The sequence below is a fragment of the Passer domesticus genome, chromosome 2, assembly GCF_036417665.1.
Source record: "Passer domesticus isolate bPasDom1 chromosome 2, bPasDom1.hap1, whole genome shotgun sequence".
Taxonomy (NCBI): Eukaryota; Metazoa; Chordata; class Aves; order Passeriformes; family Passeridae; genus Passer; species Passer domesticus.
Window position 1 is genome coordinate 45,887,314 of NC_087475.1, and position 15,056 is coordinate 45,902,369.

General features: G+C 33.8%; 2 long non-coding RNA genes across 2 annotated transcripts; one reads left to right on the top strand and one right to left on the bottom strand.

Moving 5' to 3' along the window:
• Positions 1-2,508: 2,508 nt before the first annotated feature.
• On the top strand, positions 2,509-4,440 carry LOC135295369 (uncharacterized). The gene is made up of 3 exons (XR_010357438.1): positions 2,509-2,583; positions 4,031-4,143; positions 4,325-4,440. It is a non-coding gene; the product is annotated as an uncharacterized LOC135295369 (long non-coding RNA).
• Positions 3,785-10,147, bottom strand: LOC135295370 (uncharacterized). The gene is made up of 3 exons (XR_010357439.1): positions 10,035-10,147; positions 6,820-6,899; positions 3,785-3,844 (listed from the first exon to the last, which is right to left on the bottom strand). It is a non-coding gene; the product is annotated as an uncharacterized LOC135295370 (long non-coding RNA).
• Between the last annotated feature and the right edge of the window lie 4,909 nt (positions 10,148-15,056).

Here is a 15,056-nt window from a genome sequence, read left to right on the forward strand (position 1 = left end):
AAAATGAACTGCTGAAGTAAGTGGTATAGTTGTTGTTGGCAAAAGTTCCATTTATGCTGACATTGTGCGGAACATTCATACAGCTGTGAAAGATCCTGTAGCTTGCTTAATTAAGTGGGGAACATTATGATCATTTTTAGTTCACAGTGCAGAACTGCAGAATTCTCATACAGGCAGCATGGTATGTCTCTCATTAAACATCTATTGGAAGAGACATACTGAATTTTATGGTAGTTTCTGACTTATGAGAAGCATTTTCAAATCTTCTGTAAGTACGTGTCCAGAACATCCTGGTACGAAGTACACCATTGAAAACTATTCAATGAATCCTTCTTCAGTACTATCAAATAAATCCAATATATTATAAAAATTGTCACTGGATTGGAAGATTTAGAAATTAAGGCATGTATTGTGAGCTAAAATGCATAAGTTTTAATTTTTCAGGATTTCTTTTCCTAAATTGCATTACATCTATTATTTGCCCTGAGTTGTTCTAGTCATCTATGTTACTTGGCAATTAAATATTTACAGTATTTCACAGACCTTTTTTAATACTTTTTTTAAAGTTTCTAGTTGTCTTTAAGTAAAACAGCCTTTAGAAAACAAAGTTCTTTAAGTAAATAATAATAAACTAAAATTAAATAAATAATTTTATAACTTTTTCAAATATTATTTGTGATCCATTCCTACCATTTCAAACATCCAGATGTATGTTCAATACATATGGCAGTATGTTCAAAGAGACATCTTGTAAGAAATCCTACTTGTCTCAATCCTGTAGCAACAATACATTGTAAGTATTGGTTTCAGTGAGAAAAATCTCATCTATTTATTTTTCCATTATTTGAACACATTCAAAACAATGTCCTTAGTAGGACTGGAAATTGATTGTTAAAATAGTTTTCTTATTACAAAAAAACAACAAACAAGCAAACAAAAAACCAAGGGTTTTTTTTCATTAAAATGTCAATTATGCAAATCCAAGTACATCCAAGTACTTTTACAATCTGTACTGCAATTATGACTGTCAGTTGGATAATATTAGTTTTTTCTTGGAAATACTTTCTTGGTAATATCTTCAGGGCATGAAAATTTTTCTCGATTGTCTTTTATAAACAAGCCTCTGTTATCCTCTGCTGTAAAACACAAATTATGAAATGAGGTATATGACCTTACAGCAGTATTTTTGCCTGTGGCTCATTTCTCATTAAGCCATACCTAAGCAGGTGTCAGTCCTTCAATTCTGCATCTGGTGTATTTAAAAGGAGCAAAGAGTTTCTACACTCTTATGGGTTTACTGTGATTTACAAATCTTATTGCAATGCAGACAGTCTTCTGAAAACTTGAATAATGTCCTTCTTGAAACACACTATTTCCATTTCTTTTACAGAAGCTACATTTAGATTGAAAAATTAAATGGCACTGAGACTTATTTTTGTGGGACAGACTGATCTAATTCTGTTAAACACATTTCAAAAGATGGTGGATTTACACAAATGTCTGTTGGGATAATGTTTCTTACTCTAAGCCAACTCTAAACTCATGAAAAATATTGACTGGGAGAATTGGACTAAGCAAAATCCCTGACAGACACTGTTCTAACCTTTGAAGACTGTGTGTATGCTTAAGTTCCTGTACTGGGCAACATTCCTTGTCAATGTTTATCAGAGGTATCTGACAGCATAAGTGAACAGGTTGGCATTTTAAAACACACAATTAAAGTGATACACAGTACTCTGAAGATTAATCTGTTGTCAGTTGGTTTTAAGAAGACAGCAGATTTTCCTTTAGGAAAAGCAAAAATTGTTTTGGTAGTATAGTTAAAAGCCCATGAATTTTTTTCAAGAGACTGCATAATAAAATGTAAAAAATAAAAAGCAAACTTGTCACAAATAAAATAAAAAAAATCCCCTCAAATAACCCCAAAAAAACTAAACAACAACAACAAAAACAACAAAAACAACAACAACAACAACAAAACAAAAGAAAAAATCCCAAATCAAGCAAACAAAAAAACCACAACCCAAAATAACAAAAAATAGTTTGTGTTTCCAGGTTGACAATAGCTGAACACAAGCATCAGGGGCCTGAAGAGGAAAGAAAGAAGTTCCAGCAGAAATGCAAGACAGGCCCCATATGGGAGAATGCTTGAGAAGAGCATGTAGCATGAGTATTTTTAGGTTTATTAAGACACTTGTTCTCTTTAAGGAAGGATATCAAAATGGTAACACAATAAGGCTAAGTTCCCATTTGAGGGATATTTAATGTTTTCAGATTCAAATAATGCTGTTCTTACAGTTGTACCTCATGAAGCATACTGATTAATGATCTGCTGGTGGGAAGCACCAGTAAAACTTGCAGTTCTTGTGTTTGTGCATTTCAAAAAAGTTGAGAGAGGTATGACTGTACTGTGCTTCAATCAGACCTGGTTTAATCTGGAATGTTACTTGCCCATCTCACTGTGTACTGATGACATGGATCTTCCAGTCTGTTACTTCACAGTAGGATGTTTGCTTGGAAAGCTGGTCATGGATTTAAGGATGACCAGCACAGTGGTCTGGTAATGGTATACACTACACACAAGTCGGGAAGCTTTCAAGTACTTTCTAATGCAGTTTCCATAGAATAACACAAAACACTGAGATGTGTCTTGAGATACGCAGAGTTTTGTAGAAATGGAACACAGGATTCATTTTACCCTAAAGCACAAAATAATTTTCGGTATTTCTCTCAGGCCAGAGGGCAGGAGTCAGTGCATTAGACAGACAACACCTATAAACAAAATGTCAGATAAAACTATCACTTGTTTACAAAATAAGATTTCAGAAAAGAAAAATATAGAAAAATATTATAGCTTTAAATAAATATAGAAAGACAAATAAACCCTACTCTTCAATATTTTACTTCTACTTTTAACAAGGCACAGTTATTTAAAACCCTTAAAAGAATAGGCTGTCACTTAGGTAATGCAGAGACTCTATTTCCCTGCACCACTTAAATAAATGTATGTACAAATGTAAAGTGAACCACAGAGGATGTTAAAATACTGCAAATAAACCTGCACTAATGTGCTTAGTATCTGATTTTGTTAGCACAAATGACATTAGTGCAAAGGAAATATAATATTTAATGGTAATAGCAAAATTAGATATTTAAAAGAAATGTAATGCTTATAGCCATTAACAATAACTACTTTTTCACACTGAGAATTTTGAATGCTGAGTTATTTACTTGTGCTATTGATCCAGATAAGGATGACTTTCATGTGACTTGCTTCAAGAAGCAACAGGAGAGATCTAGGTGTCCAAATGCCTAAGGGCAATGAGAGACTGCCTCAGATCTCAGATTTATAAACTTCCCACATATGAAATTGCTTCCTCATCAGTGTCTTTCTCCTCTAAACCTATTTTTCCATTATTTTTCCATTATTTTTGCCATGTTAATATTAAACAGGTGTCTTAGAATGATTGAAAAATCACTCTGAAATAAAATAGATACATGAACACCAGTTTTTTTCTTTATGTTCATTCACTGTATGTTTTTATTTAAAATAAAACAGAAATTAGAAATTTTTTTTCCATTTATTTCAATTTATCTTTCTATAATATAATTGCTACATATGAAGGCAACACAAACTGTTATATAATATTGACCAATAATGTAATGGGTTACATATATTTATAAAGAAGCAGACATTTCACCTGATTGATTAAAAATATTATTAAACTTTTAAAAATTATAAAAGTATTTTACCTATACTCCAGTTACATATCTAAACACCATCAGCAGTGTCTTCCTTCTCCGGCAGAACTATCGTACAGTATTGTGAACTCCTTTTTTATCTCTGTAAACATATGTATGCTGTATATGAAAAGCTGAATCAAAGTAAAATCAGTAATAATATTTTAATCAGTAAAAGAAAATATCTTAAATTTTAACTGAAATGTTAATATTTCTTCTTTTAAGGTGGAAGCTTTGGATGCCTTCTACCTTCAAGCTTTTTTCTGTAATCTTTGTTTTCATCTTTCAGGTGCAGAAATTTCCTGAAATGGGAAAAGTGATGTACTTGGAATTGTATTGCAGGCTAGTCAGTAGGATAGAACAGAACAGAATGCTGACCTATTATGTAGTTAGCTACTGCCTGTAAGCTGTCACACCTTCACTTCAGGGTCCTATGATAGGGTAGATTTAAAAAGTCTTACTACATTCTTTTTTTTAATTGGTTGTTGTTTGGGTTTTTTGTTAAATCTTTCAGTGAAAATATTGTTTGCTAACAAAAGTTATTTAATCTCCCAAAAATTATCTCTTTGTCAATCTCTTCTAGATTCCTGATCTTCTCTAATGTCCTGAGTACTTTGTCTGTTGAATTATGAAGACCAGTTTATAAAAAAAATAGCAAAACTAATTTAAATAAATATTTTTATTTGATTAACAAAAATATTTGGAGTGGATTAACAAGTGTCTTCATACAGAGAAAGTCATGTCAAATGACATTTTCAATGGTATGTTCCATTTTAAACATTTCATCTTGTTTTCATCTCATTAATAGCTGCTGTATTTGATAAAATTTTATGAGAAACACTATAGGTAGAAAAAAAATGCATTTTGATGCCCTTTACATCCTTTCTTTCATTACAAATTAAGACTTTTCAAATACCTTCTCCCTGAAGAAGACAGACTCAGTCTGTTTGTTTGTTATTATGAGCATTTTGGGTGGAGTATTAGCTGTAAAATCCTAATACCACATAAAATAAGACATGACATATTCTTAAAAGGTCATCAAGACACTGTCATTCCTAAAGCTTATTATTCTATGCTTAAACTAATTTTTGTGTTTGAAAAATGCACTATTGAAATCTTCACTGACAAGTATTATTTAACCTCCTTACATGATATCTTTCCAATATCCTCTATGTATGCAAAGTATTTTCAACAGCATGTTTGTGTTATAGCTTGTAGATAATCTGATTTAAAACAGTTTGTATTTCTATTGTCAAAAATTTTGTTACCAAAGGTATGGCTGATCTATAACAGTCACCATCCATTTTTGAGTATTACAACTCGCTTCTACTGGGACTCTTTGTTTTCTGATAATACCTTTACCCTAGGATGAAATTTACACACCTTTACTGGCCTTTATTTGGCAGTTCACTGTTACCAAATAAGTGCTGGGGGAGGGGGGATGACAAACCAAAAACAAAGAGGAAAAAACTCCAAACCAAAAGTCCACAACCCATAAAAATGTGTCCCCAAAGGTTTTAGTTAGCACATGTCTGAAAATTAGAAACAATTTACATAGGCAATATATGAATATGCAGTAGACCAGGAGAAATGTTCCTTTACTTCCCGCAAGGAAAGACCAGCAAAAAACCCCCCAAAAAAACCTTGCTAATTGTCTTTCTGTTTTATATTTTCCTATTCAAAACAAACTTCAGGATCACTGCAGCTTGAATTTTCTTTGCATTACTAGACAGAATACCAGAAAAACACAATTAAAAGGGGCTAGGCAGTAACAGTTCCTGTGTTAAACTCAATGACATTGCCACTTAGCATTAAGTGACTGACAAGACCTGAAATGGTTTTGTCACAAGTTTATCACCCCCCTGAGATCAAACTGTTCGGGCTTTGAATTTTCTTCTCTTTAGGTGATTTAAAATAAAAATTCTCTGAGTTACAAGCCTTACTGTTCTGTACTGTGAACAGAGAAAGACTCCTGCAGAGGACAGTTCAAGTAAATTATGTTAGTTGCTTACATGGCAGTGAGACAGAAGCAAAACAAGCTAATAATGCTTAGTATTTACATTGGTAGTGTGGCTCTCGTGTTACCAACAACTGGTACATAGACAGGAGTGGGACTGATATCAATGGAATTATATCAACATATAATATGCCTCCAGTGTAAATTACATTTTTCTTTCAATGTCCCATTGTGAATTTTAGAACAGAACACCGGCAGTAATTTTTTATAATTTTTTTAAAAAACCCCAAAACCAAATAAACAAAAATATCCACAGCAAATTTTATTTCCAATAAAGTTTCCATAATTTTGGATTGCCTGCTTCAATATCAGGATGCTTATACTTCCAGATACCTCATTTAGTTCCATCATTTGTATTAAAAACATAGCCAAAGGTGGTACATTATTAATATATTATCTGACAAAGAAGAAAAAAAGAAGAGAAACTTATGCATAAGTTTTTGTTCTTGCAGGGAATTTAAAAAGGATAATATTAGTGTATTTACTCATTTAATATAAGTTTTATTCTGAAAATACATATTCTTTTGTTTACTGATACTTCTGGCATTCTTTAAAAAATATTTCAAGTTCAAGCTACAAAACATGACTTTATATGTAAGTAATTATATAGCTCTTCTTGACATTAATTTACTTGTGGTACAAGAAAAAAGTGAGGAGAATGGGTGGCAAATGGATATTAATTTCTTTATTGAAAGTAAGATATATAGGAATAGCAAAGACTCTAAAAGAAGCTTTATGAAAAAAATAGGATACACAGGAACAAGAAGATTAAATACATGATTTGTTATAAGCTGTTGTGGTGGATGCACAAGTTTTTTTTAAAGGTAAGAAAATTCTAGAAAGATTCTGATACATATAGTTACTGACCTCTAAAAAAGGTGCTGAGCTGCAGACTAGAAAAGAAAAAAAATCTGTAGACATCACCAGAACTAGAAATTAGCCTGCTGCTTCCATTACCGTATATCTGAACTTCAGTTGCAAAAGAAGTAGTTGAATTCCAACAATTTTCTCCAATGAAAATGAGCTAGTCAAGCACCAAAGGAAAGTCAAGAGCAAGATACCTGTGTGATGTTGAACTATGATTGATTTCTCTTCCACTACAAACTAGTTTACAAAGGGTTTTCTTGGAAACTGAGGTCACCTGTGGAGAGAAGGAAAAGAAGATTCTTTATGCTACATACAAATCCATTCTAGCTTTACTGTTTAAACTTTGTACTTTAAGAACCTTAATCTGCATAATTTTTTATAACATCATATGTATAATATTTATAAAATTATATGCCATATTTTACAATGTTTTAGCCTGAGAGGGGTAATTTAATTAGCTTCATAAGCAATGTACCTTTGATTTAGATTTGCAGAATGGCATCTAATCTTTAAGAAAAATTAAAACAGGAAGAAATCTTGCCCACCAGTACAGGGGACATCTCCAGACTTTCACAGAAAGAAAGGCTGTCTGTTCTCTTTTTCCTTTTATCATGAATTTATTCATTTGTTTTGATAAAAATTTTGTAGCATGAACAACTTAATGAGCTATTTTCCAGAAGCAAAAGGCTAAAGATTTATTAAACTCAATGGCAGTTGCAGTTTACATGATATGGTAGAGATCAGTCAGGGGCAAATCTCTAGAGGGTTAGTTTCAAAATAATCATTGAATTTTGGCCTATTTTTGCTATGGCATATACATTATAAAATGCACTGTATGAATAAGCAGTGTTCATATACACCACATCAACCAGCCCAGAGGCTAAGAAGCCAAAACTGGTGTTTGGTGTTTACACATAGACTCAAATAAGAAATGCACTTGTTGTACTAATGGGTTTAAACTAAGATTACCTATTAATAAGTCATAATCTCTCATATAGCCTGGGGAGACACTAAACTGCAATATAAATAATATTTGCTTTAAAAAAGTAATCACTGATGAATAGTAGAATTGTAGGAAGATTAAATATGATGAAACAATATACTGTGTGTCTTAAAACCAAGAAGATCTCTGACTTACCTAAAGGACCCAAAATTTAAATTGTTTTAATAAGTTTTGGAAGCTAAAACAATTGCACATTTTGTTAAATACTTGCAAGATTTCATAGACTTTTTGTACGGTGTGTATGTGTAGGAAAACAACAATCATTAGACTCTGCAAAACTGTTATGGGTCTGTTGTGATTTAATTCCTGTAGGCAGCTAAGCACCACAAAGCTGCTCATTCATTCTCCAACAGTGGAATGAGGGAGAGAGTGAGAAGTGGAAAAATTCAAAAAAAAACATGGGTTGACACTAAGGTAGTTTAATTGCTAAAAAAAACTGTGCATGCATGTAAAGCAAAATAAGGATTAAATTTGCTCCTTTCCATCAACAATGTTAAACACTGTCCAGGAAAGCAGTGATCCATCTTGCATAGCAATTACTTGGGAGGACAAATGGCATCTGGAAATCCCCCCTGCTTTTCTCCTTCCCTGTAACTCTTATTGATGAGACTTCACATGATATGGAATATCCCTTTATTCTGTTGGGTCACCCATCCCAGCTCTGTCCCCTCCCAACTCCTTGTGCAATTCCAGCTCTCTCACTGGTGAGGCAGTTTGAGGAGCAAGATAGGCCTTGATGCTGTGTAAGGCAGTACTCAGATGTAGATAAACCATTGATGTGTTGTCAGCATTGTTTTGGTAACATACTCAAAACACAGCATCATGTGACCTACCATGAAGAAATTTAACTCTATCCCAGTTAAAATAAGTACAGCTTGGAAAGATAAAATTAATAAGAAAAAATATTATTTTTCATGTTATTACAGAGATCATAAATTCACTGATTTTGGTTTAGATAAGGGTTAGGATGATTTACCATTACAAGGAACATCAAAAAGACATTCTTTCTGATATTAGAAGTACATTGTGCACATTTTTTGTAAGATACTGCCAAATTTTAAACTGAAATATAACAAAAAATAAAATACTTTAAAAAAATAATAATAGATTTCTAGAACCATGGCAGCCTTAGTTTTAGATGCAGTGTCTAGACATGAGACATTGTCAGTGTTAATAAAACTAGAATGAAAAGTGAATCAATAAAGCTTATTCTTAGCTTCAAGCATTTATTTAAAATATTCTAAGGGGAAAGAAAAACTGGATAGATTTGATCTATACTGAATTTACAAATACAATTTAAAAGGAAACCATGAGTTTCTTTAAATACCTACATATATTTCAACTGCTTAAGGATATGTACTAGAACATAATTGTCATCCTCCTGGGTAAATTTTTTTCCTGTTCTGTTCATGAATGATAAATAATAATCTTTAGATAAATCAGGTATTTACTGTTTAAATGGTATTCCTCCTGAGGGAAAGGAGATGCCACACTTGTAGTTACAACTAAGAATATATATGTGTTTCCTCAAAGAGAAATGAAAATGAACTAAATAAGAGAAACTTTGATAAATTAACCAATTTGATGTTGAAGAGATAGCAGTGTTAGTGACAACACTTCAAGCTTCCTTGCATGAATTTCTACATATAGTTCTGCTATATCTCTGGGAAGACCAACTGAAAAAATAAGAATTATATATCTGCATTCCTTCAGGTTTTGATCAAAAGACAAAAAATGAGCATTAAAAATCTTCCATTTTAAATGAAAATATTAGATATTTTCCACAGCTAGAATATTAACCTTGCATGTCTGTTTATTCACCTCTTTTATTAACTGTACTTTGTGCTTTTGAAGGCATAAATAAGTAGATAAAACTTTTTTTTCCTCCCACAGGAATCCTTGCAAGAACAATCTAATAAGGTTAGCTGGAATTACAGATGCCTGTTACAAGAAGTTAACATATGTGTATAGAAATGTTAATAACTGTTGGATTTTCCTTTGATTTGCTTGTATATGCATGGACTTATGTGTGAATATTAAGACCTTTCTGTGTTCCAGAAAGGTTTTGATGTCACCAGTTATTGGAAGAATTGTCTGTTACCCTGGTTTGTACAATATAAACTCTTCAAGGCAATGCAGTGGTTGTAGCACATTGAGAATGTGCTACAGCTGAGGTACTGACTGCTTGAGGTGATCCAGAGACTGCTTTACAATTTTGGCATACTCTTAGAAGGAATAGAATGTCATTTTACTGTCAGGGTTACTGAACCACCAAAAAGAAAAAAAATAATCGCATCAGAAAATATTAGTTTGCAGATACTTTCTTAATAATGCTTAAAATAGTAAACACCTATAGGAATACTTGTAAGAGAGAAGTGGTGCAAAAATGAAAGAAAATCTGTTTACTCTATTTCCAGGAAGTCCTTAGCAGATATTTCCCAGGATTTCTTGTTTTAATGACCTGTTGTCATGTGTTCTTTCTGATGAGGTAACAATTGAGGTTTCTGCTCACTGTTTTTAATGTTCATCAGTAGAATCACTTATTGAATGCAAACGTTCTTGAAGAGCTGATGTCACAGAACATACTCAGGATTACTTCTCAGAGTGCACATTTAAATAGAACTGAATCTTAAATCATATCCTTTCTCCCATTATTTTCGGACGGGTTTGGAAACTTCCTACAGTCTATATCACCTTTGAGTTCTTCTAGTGGGCCACAAAAATGTAGTCTTTTACCTAAAATTTCTTCCATTCTTGTCGTATTACTTAGATAAAGTAGATATTAACATTTTTTGTTAGAACAGGAAGTGCGGCCACTGGCACTTAAGTAAGTAACAAGTAAGCCTGCATTTCAATGCAGTATAACCTTTTTTTTTCTTTTGGTGATTGCTTGTTGTGTTTCAATATTAAATGTGTCTTGTACCAAACTGTACATTACACTGTAGAAACACTAAATAACAGAAATGTAATTAGTTCATAATTAGTTTCTGAATGTGTGTTTATATTACTCAGTAAAATCAGTACAGAAATTTTTGGCCATAAGTTGAATGGCACATTCCAGCCACATTTACGCTATAAAAGCTTGGCCATGGGTCTTTCCTGTGGCTTTTTTGTGGCTCTCCAGTTTTAATATGCATCAACAGAAACATCAACAGCACTCCAGAAAACTGTGGTATCTTGAGAAGTATACAGAAAACTGTAGATTTTCTCTTACAGTAACATCAGTCCAGGATCTCATAGGCATGTTTTGGGCAATAAAGGCACAATTGCAATCCCTATAAATAAATTGCATGATAGCAATCCCTACATTACATAAAAGCACACAAGATGTGCTAGACCCTTCACAGTTTCAGTGCAAAGGAATAGGAAACATCATTGTTGAAAAGCTACCGTTCTCTTGTTAAGACTAAATGAGGAAACTGTAAGAGTGTGCCCCCTAATGACAAGAGTGGCAAAGCTAACCTTTGTCCCCCAAAAAAAGAAAGAAGCCCAGAAGTTTCTCTCAATGATTAGGTGAAAATCCACCTCATAAGACCTCAGGGACTTCACCAAAAACTCGAGGTCATCTAATTGGATAGAAACCAAAAAGTCCCGCCTGGCCCATCAGGTAGAAAAGAGAACAAAAGAACTAAAGTGCTTTTGTGAGGTGTTTATACCAGGAGCAGACCTCTGTACCTGGCTAGAGTTTTTCTGTTTGTTATTTTGCCTTTTATTAAACATTTTTTTGTTTCTAACACTGCAGCAAAAGTCATCCTGCTTATTATATGCCCCCAAAGTAATAACGAAGCTATCCTTAGGTGTATTATGTTTCTTTTGGAGGGCTTATGAGACCTGGCCCAAGAAAAAGGAACCTAATAAGGAAACCTCCCTAATAGCCTTTTCCCTCCTTTTTTCCCAAGCTTCTTTTTCCTTGATCTACCTCAGTCTCTCCCTTCAGTGTCTTTGTGCTTTGCTGTAAACTTCCCATAAGTCTTCAATACCTCACAATGTCCTTAAATTTTCTTCTGCAAATTTCCACACAATTCTCAGATGCTCTTCCTCCTGTATACCATAAATCTCAAGTCCTCATAGGCAATAAGCCTCTAGTCTGCAGCGTTCTGTGAAGAGAATCTTTTTGGTTGACTACTGTGGACTCACATCAGAGACAATAATCTTGTTGTTCACCTTTGTTAGTCCTAGACCAGCTGGTTCCACATGGTCCATTTGCCTTGATTAGATTACTAAATTTTCTCCACCTGCCATTGTTTATCTGACCTTTACTGGATCTTTGTATTTTTTCCCCTTAGCAATGCAACCTAATACTATTTTTCTAAGGATTAAACCTAATCTCTAATAATTCGGCCGTTTAACTAAAGAAAATTAAACCAGACAGCCAAAAAGCAAATGAAAGAAAATCTTTTGAAAAAAAGTCCTCAACACAGAAAAAGCCTCTGGGGAATAAATGCTATTAGCTGTCTTTTCAGGTTCCTGCTAGGTTTGGCAGACTAGGTTTAATGTGCTGTTCCAACCCCTAAATCACCCAGTCTTTAGGTGTTGAGGTTTACAAGCTTGACATGGGTCCAAAGAGGGAATTAATAATACAGAAGTGTCTGATCTGTATTCTGCAAATTTTGGGAACAATCCATCTGAGGTGCAAGACTTGATTAACAAAACACAGATATTTAATTTAGGATGTGATGAACTGTGCTGGGAAAGACAATATGATGCATATCATCCTAAAGCAAATGTTAATTTTTTTTGGAAGATTTTTTTTCCCAGGAGGATCACTTCCTCTTTAGTGACTGAAAACAGAGCCAAAAGCAATTTAGCAGCTGAAATTTAGATTTCTAGTGCTGGTTCAGATGCAATGCAGCACCTGAGAAAACTGTAAGTCCTATAAAAATTATCAATAATGAGTAAAGCAAGGTATCAAATACAAACAAGACATTCAATAAGCATCAAAAAGTAGTTTTTACAGAATTTTGCACACTGTTTTTCCTTTTGAATGGAGTCCAAGTGCAACACAATAGCAGTTTTGACAGAGTTCTATGGAGAGAGAGTCTAACTGACCAAATTGCAGGTCTGCTGAGACAGATCTTGGTGGACAGTAGGTTAAACAGAAGGAAATTATGTGCCTTGGTGGTCATGAAGGAGCAGCAGACCAACCTGCATGATGAGGGAAGTGAGTATTCCCCCTTACCTGGTACTCATTAGCTGCATCAAGAATACCAAATCTAGCTTTGGGCTTGCTGGTACAAGAAGGAAGCTGATTGCCTGGAGTGAGTTTGTTGCAGAGCCTCCCATACAGTCAGGGTCTGGAGCATTTGCACTGTGAGGAAATGCTAATGTCCAAGACCTTGTTTAAACTGGAGAAGCGAACGCTGTGAAAGAGCTGAAGAGTGGTTTCCCAGTGTGTAAAGGGAGGTTACTGACAATGTGAGGCTCTTTACTGAAGTGAATAGTGAGGTAGTGAGGGAACAAGAAGCACTGGCCGCAAATTGCAAAAGGAGGTTGTGACTTGGTGTAATGAAAAAGAAATCTGTGTGACAATAATTTAGAACTTGAAAAAGGAGGAGCCTAGTTGAGCATGGGGGTGAGGCCGAGAAAGTGTTGCTTTAAATATTAATTATATTAATTGATATAATTTGGATTAATTTTCCTTTACTTAAATGTGTTTTGCCTATGATTTATAATTATTCTCCCTGTCTTTATCTTAACTTAAAAGCTTTTCATCTTGTTTTCTTTCTCTGTCCTTTTGAGGAGGGAGAGTAATTAAAATGGATGGGTGTGGTTTTGGCAACTGTAAAAGGCAAAGCTTCCACATTAAATTACACAAATAGAATAGAGAAGCCTATTTCCCTATTCCTGCTTATCAATATATTAGGTGCTTTGATATATTGAGTAATTAACAAAACCCAGAATAACAGAGAAGAAATGAACCACTTCAATCACCAAAGAGTATAGATGAGCTTTTCTGTATCTTAGGCACATGCAGTCCTTCTTGTTTATGTTTCATGGGCTCTAAGGCTATTTTAAACATATTTAAATAAACTTCAATACATTCCTCACAAAATATTTGTATTTCATTTTATCCTCTTTATATTTCACTTGGGAAAATTTAGGACAAATTCTGTCCTTTCTTCAGGACAAACTATCTATGTGTTCTGAAAATACATCAGTCCCTGAAAACGAAAAATAAGTGTTTTATTGGGAGAACGTTATTCTGAATGGCTGCCAATATGTAAACTATATATATTGAAGGAAAATAGACTTTACCTTTACTGGATGGCCAGCCTATAAAGTTTTCAGTAGTAAATGAATTACATATTAGGAGCATAATCACCTCCATCACTACTGTTATGTGAACAATTTGAAAACAATAATACTGCCAGCAATAAGCTCTGTGGGTAATTTGAGTACAGGGAATCCTCATTGGTGTGGAAAGGTAGATTCCCTAGGTTTTTTCAAGTTTTCAACTAGGAGCAGTTGATACTACCTCATTATTTCAGGTGATGTGACTTAATCTCTGTTGTCAGTGGCTCTGTTTTGTATAGTCATTTGTGCTAACTCATCACAAAATAGGACCTCTGCCAGACTGTCCAAAACTATAAAAAAAGAGAATTCTGGGTATGTTCAGTGAAATAATTTTTCCCCTGAGAGAATTGTACAGGGAAAAAATCAAGAATAAGCAAAAAAAATTGAGGTTAATACTACTGGAAATTTTACTAGTGAAAAGAACTTAATGTTTCAGTCTCAGCATAAAAATCTTCAAATAGTGGATAGTAAGAATTAGATTCAAATCAGCAAAACTTTACTGTATAAAATATATTTCATGAATGTAATAAGACGTAGGTTAATTTTATGGTCACTTGGTGGGATAGGCAATCATGGGGGGAAGTTCAATTCACCTGTATTTGTAGGGAACGACAGATCTTGACATGAGCATTTAACAGGCAACTGGGAAAAGTTCCGAGTTTGCCCACCCAAGTGTGACACTTAACAAAGTTTCCTGGCTTTAAGACACTGTGCTTGTGCCTTGGTGGTGGTGGAAAGGAATCACTGAAGTGGAATGAATGCACTGTCATTTTTTTCATTTTTTTTTAATGCTTATAAAAAAACAAGTGCTGAATAAAACTGGAAGCAGCTATCTCCTCTCACTGATCATAACGAAACATGAGAAGGATATTTTAAATTAGAGACACTATATTATGCAGTGGAAATGAGATGGCATGCTGGAAAAAATTAAGAGATTAAATAAAGGAGAGGATGAAGACAACTGTAATTTTCCATACTTTAATTTGCTATTATTGAAAGCACTTTGCAGACTATTTTCTACTAAGAAAGGAAAAAATTTAGATAAAAGGAGCACTGTGTAGCTGAAATTTTATGGTGAAGTCTTACTTCTTTTCACAACTCAGTTGACAGAAGAACTGTGCTTAAGTTAAGTGA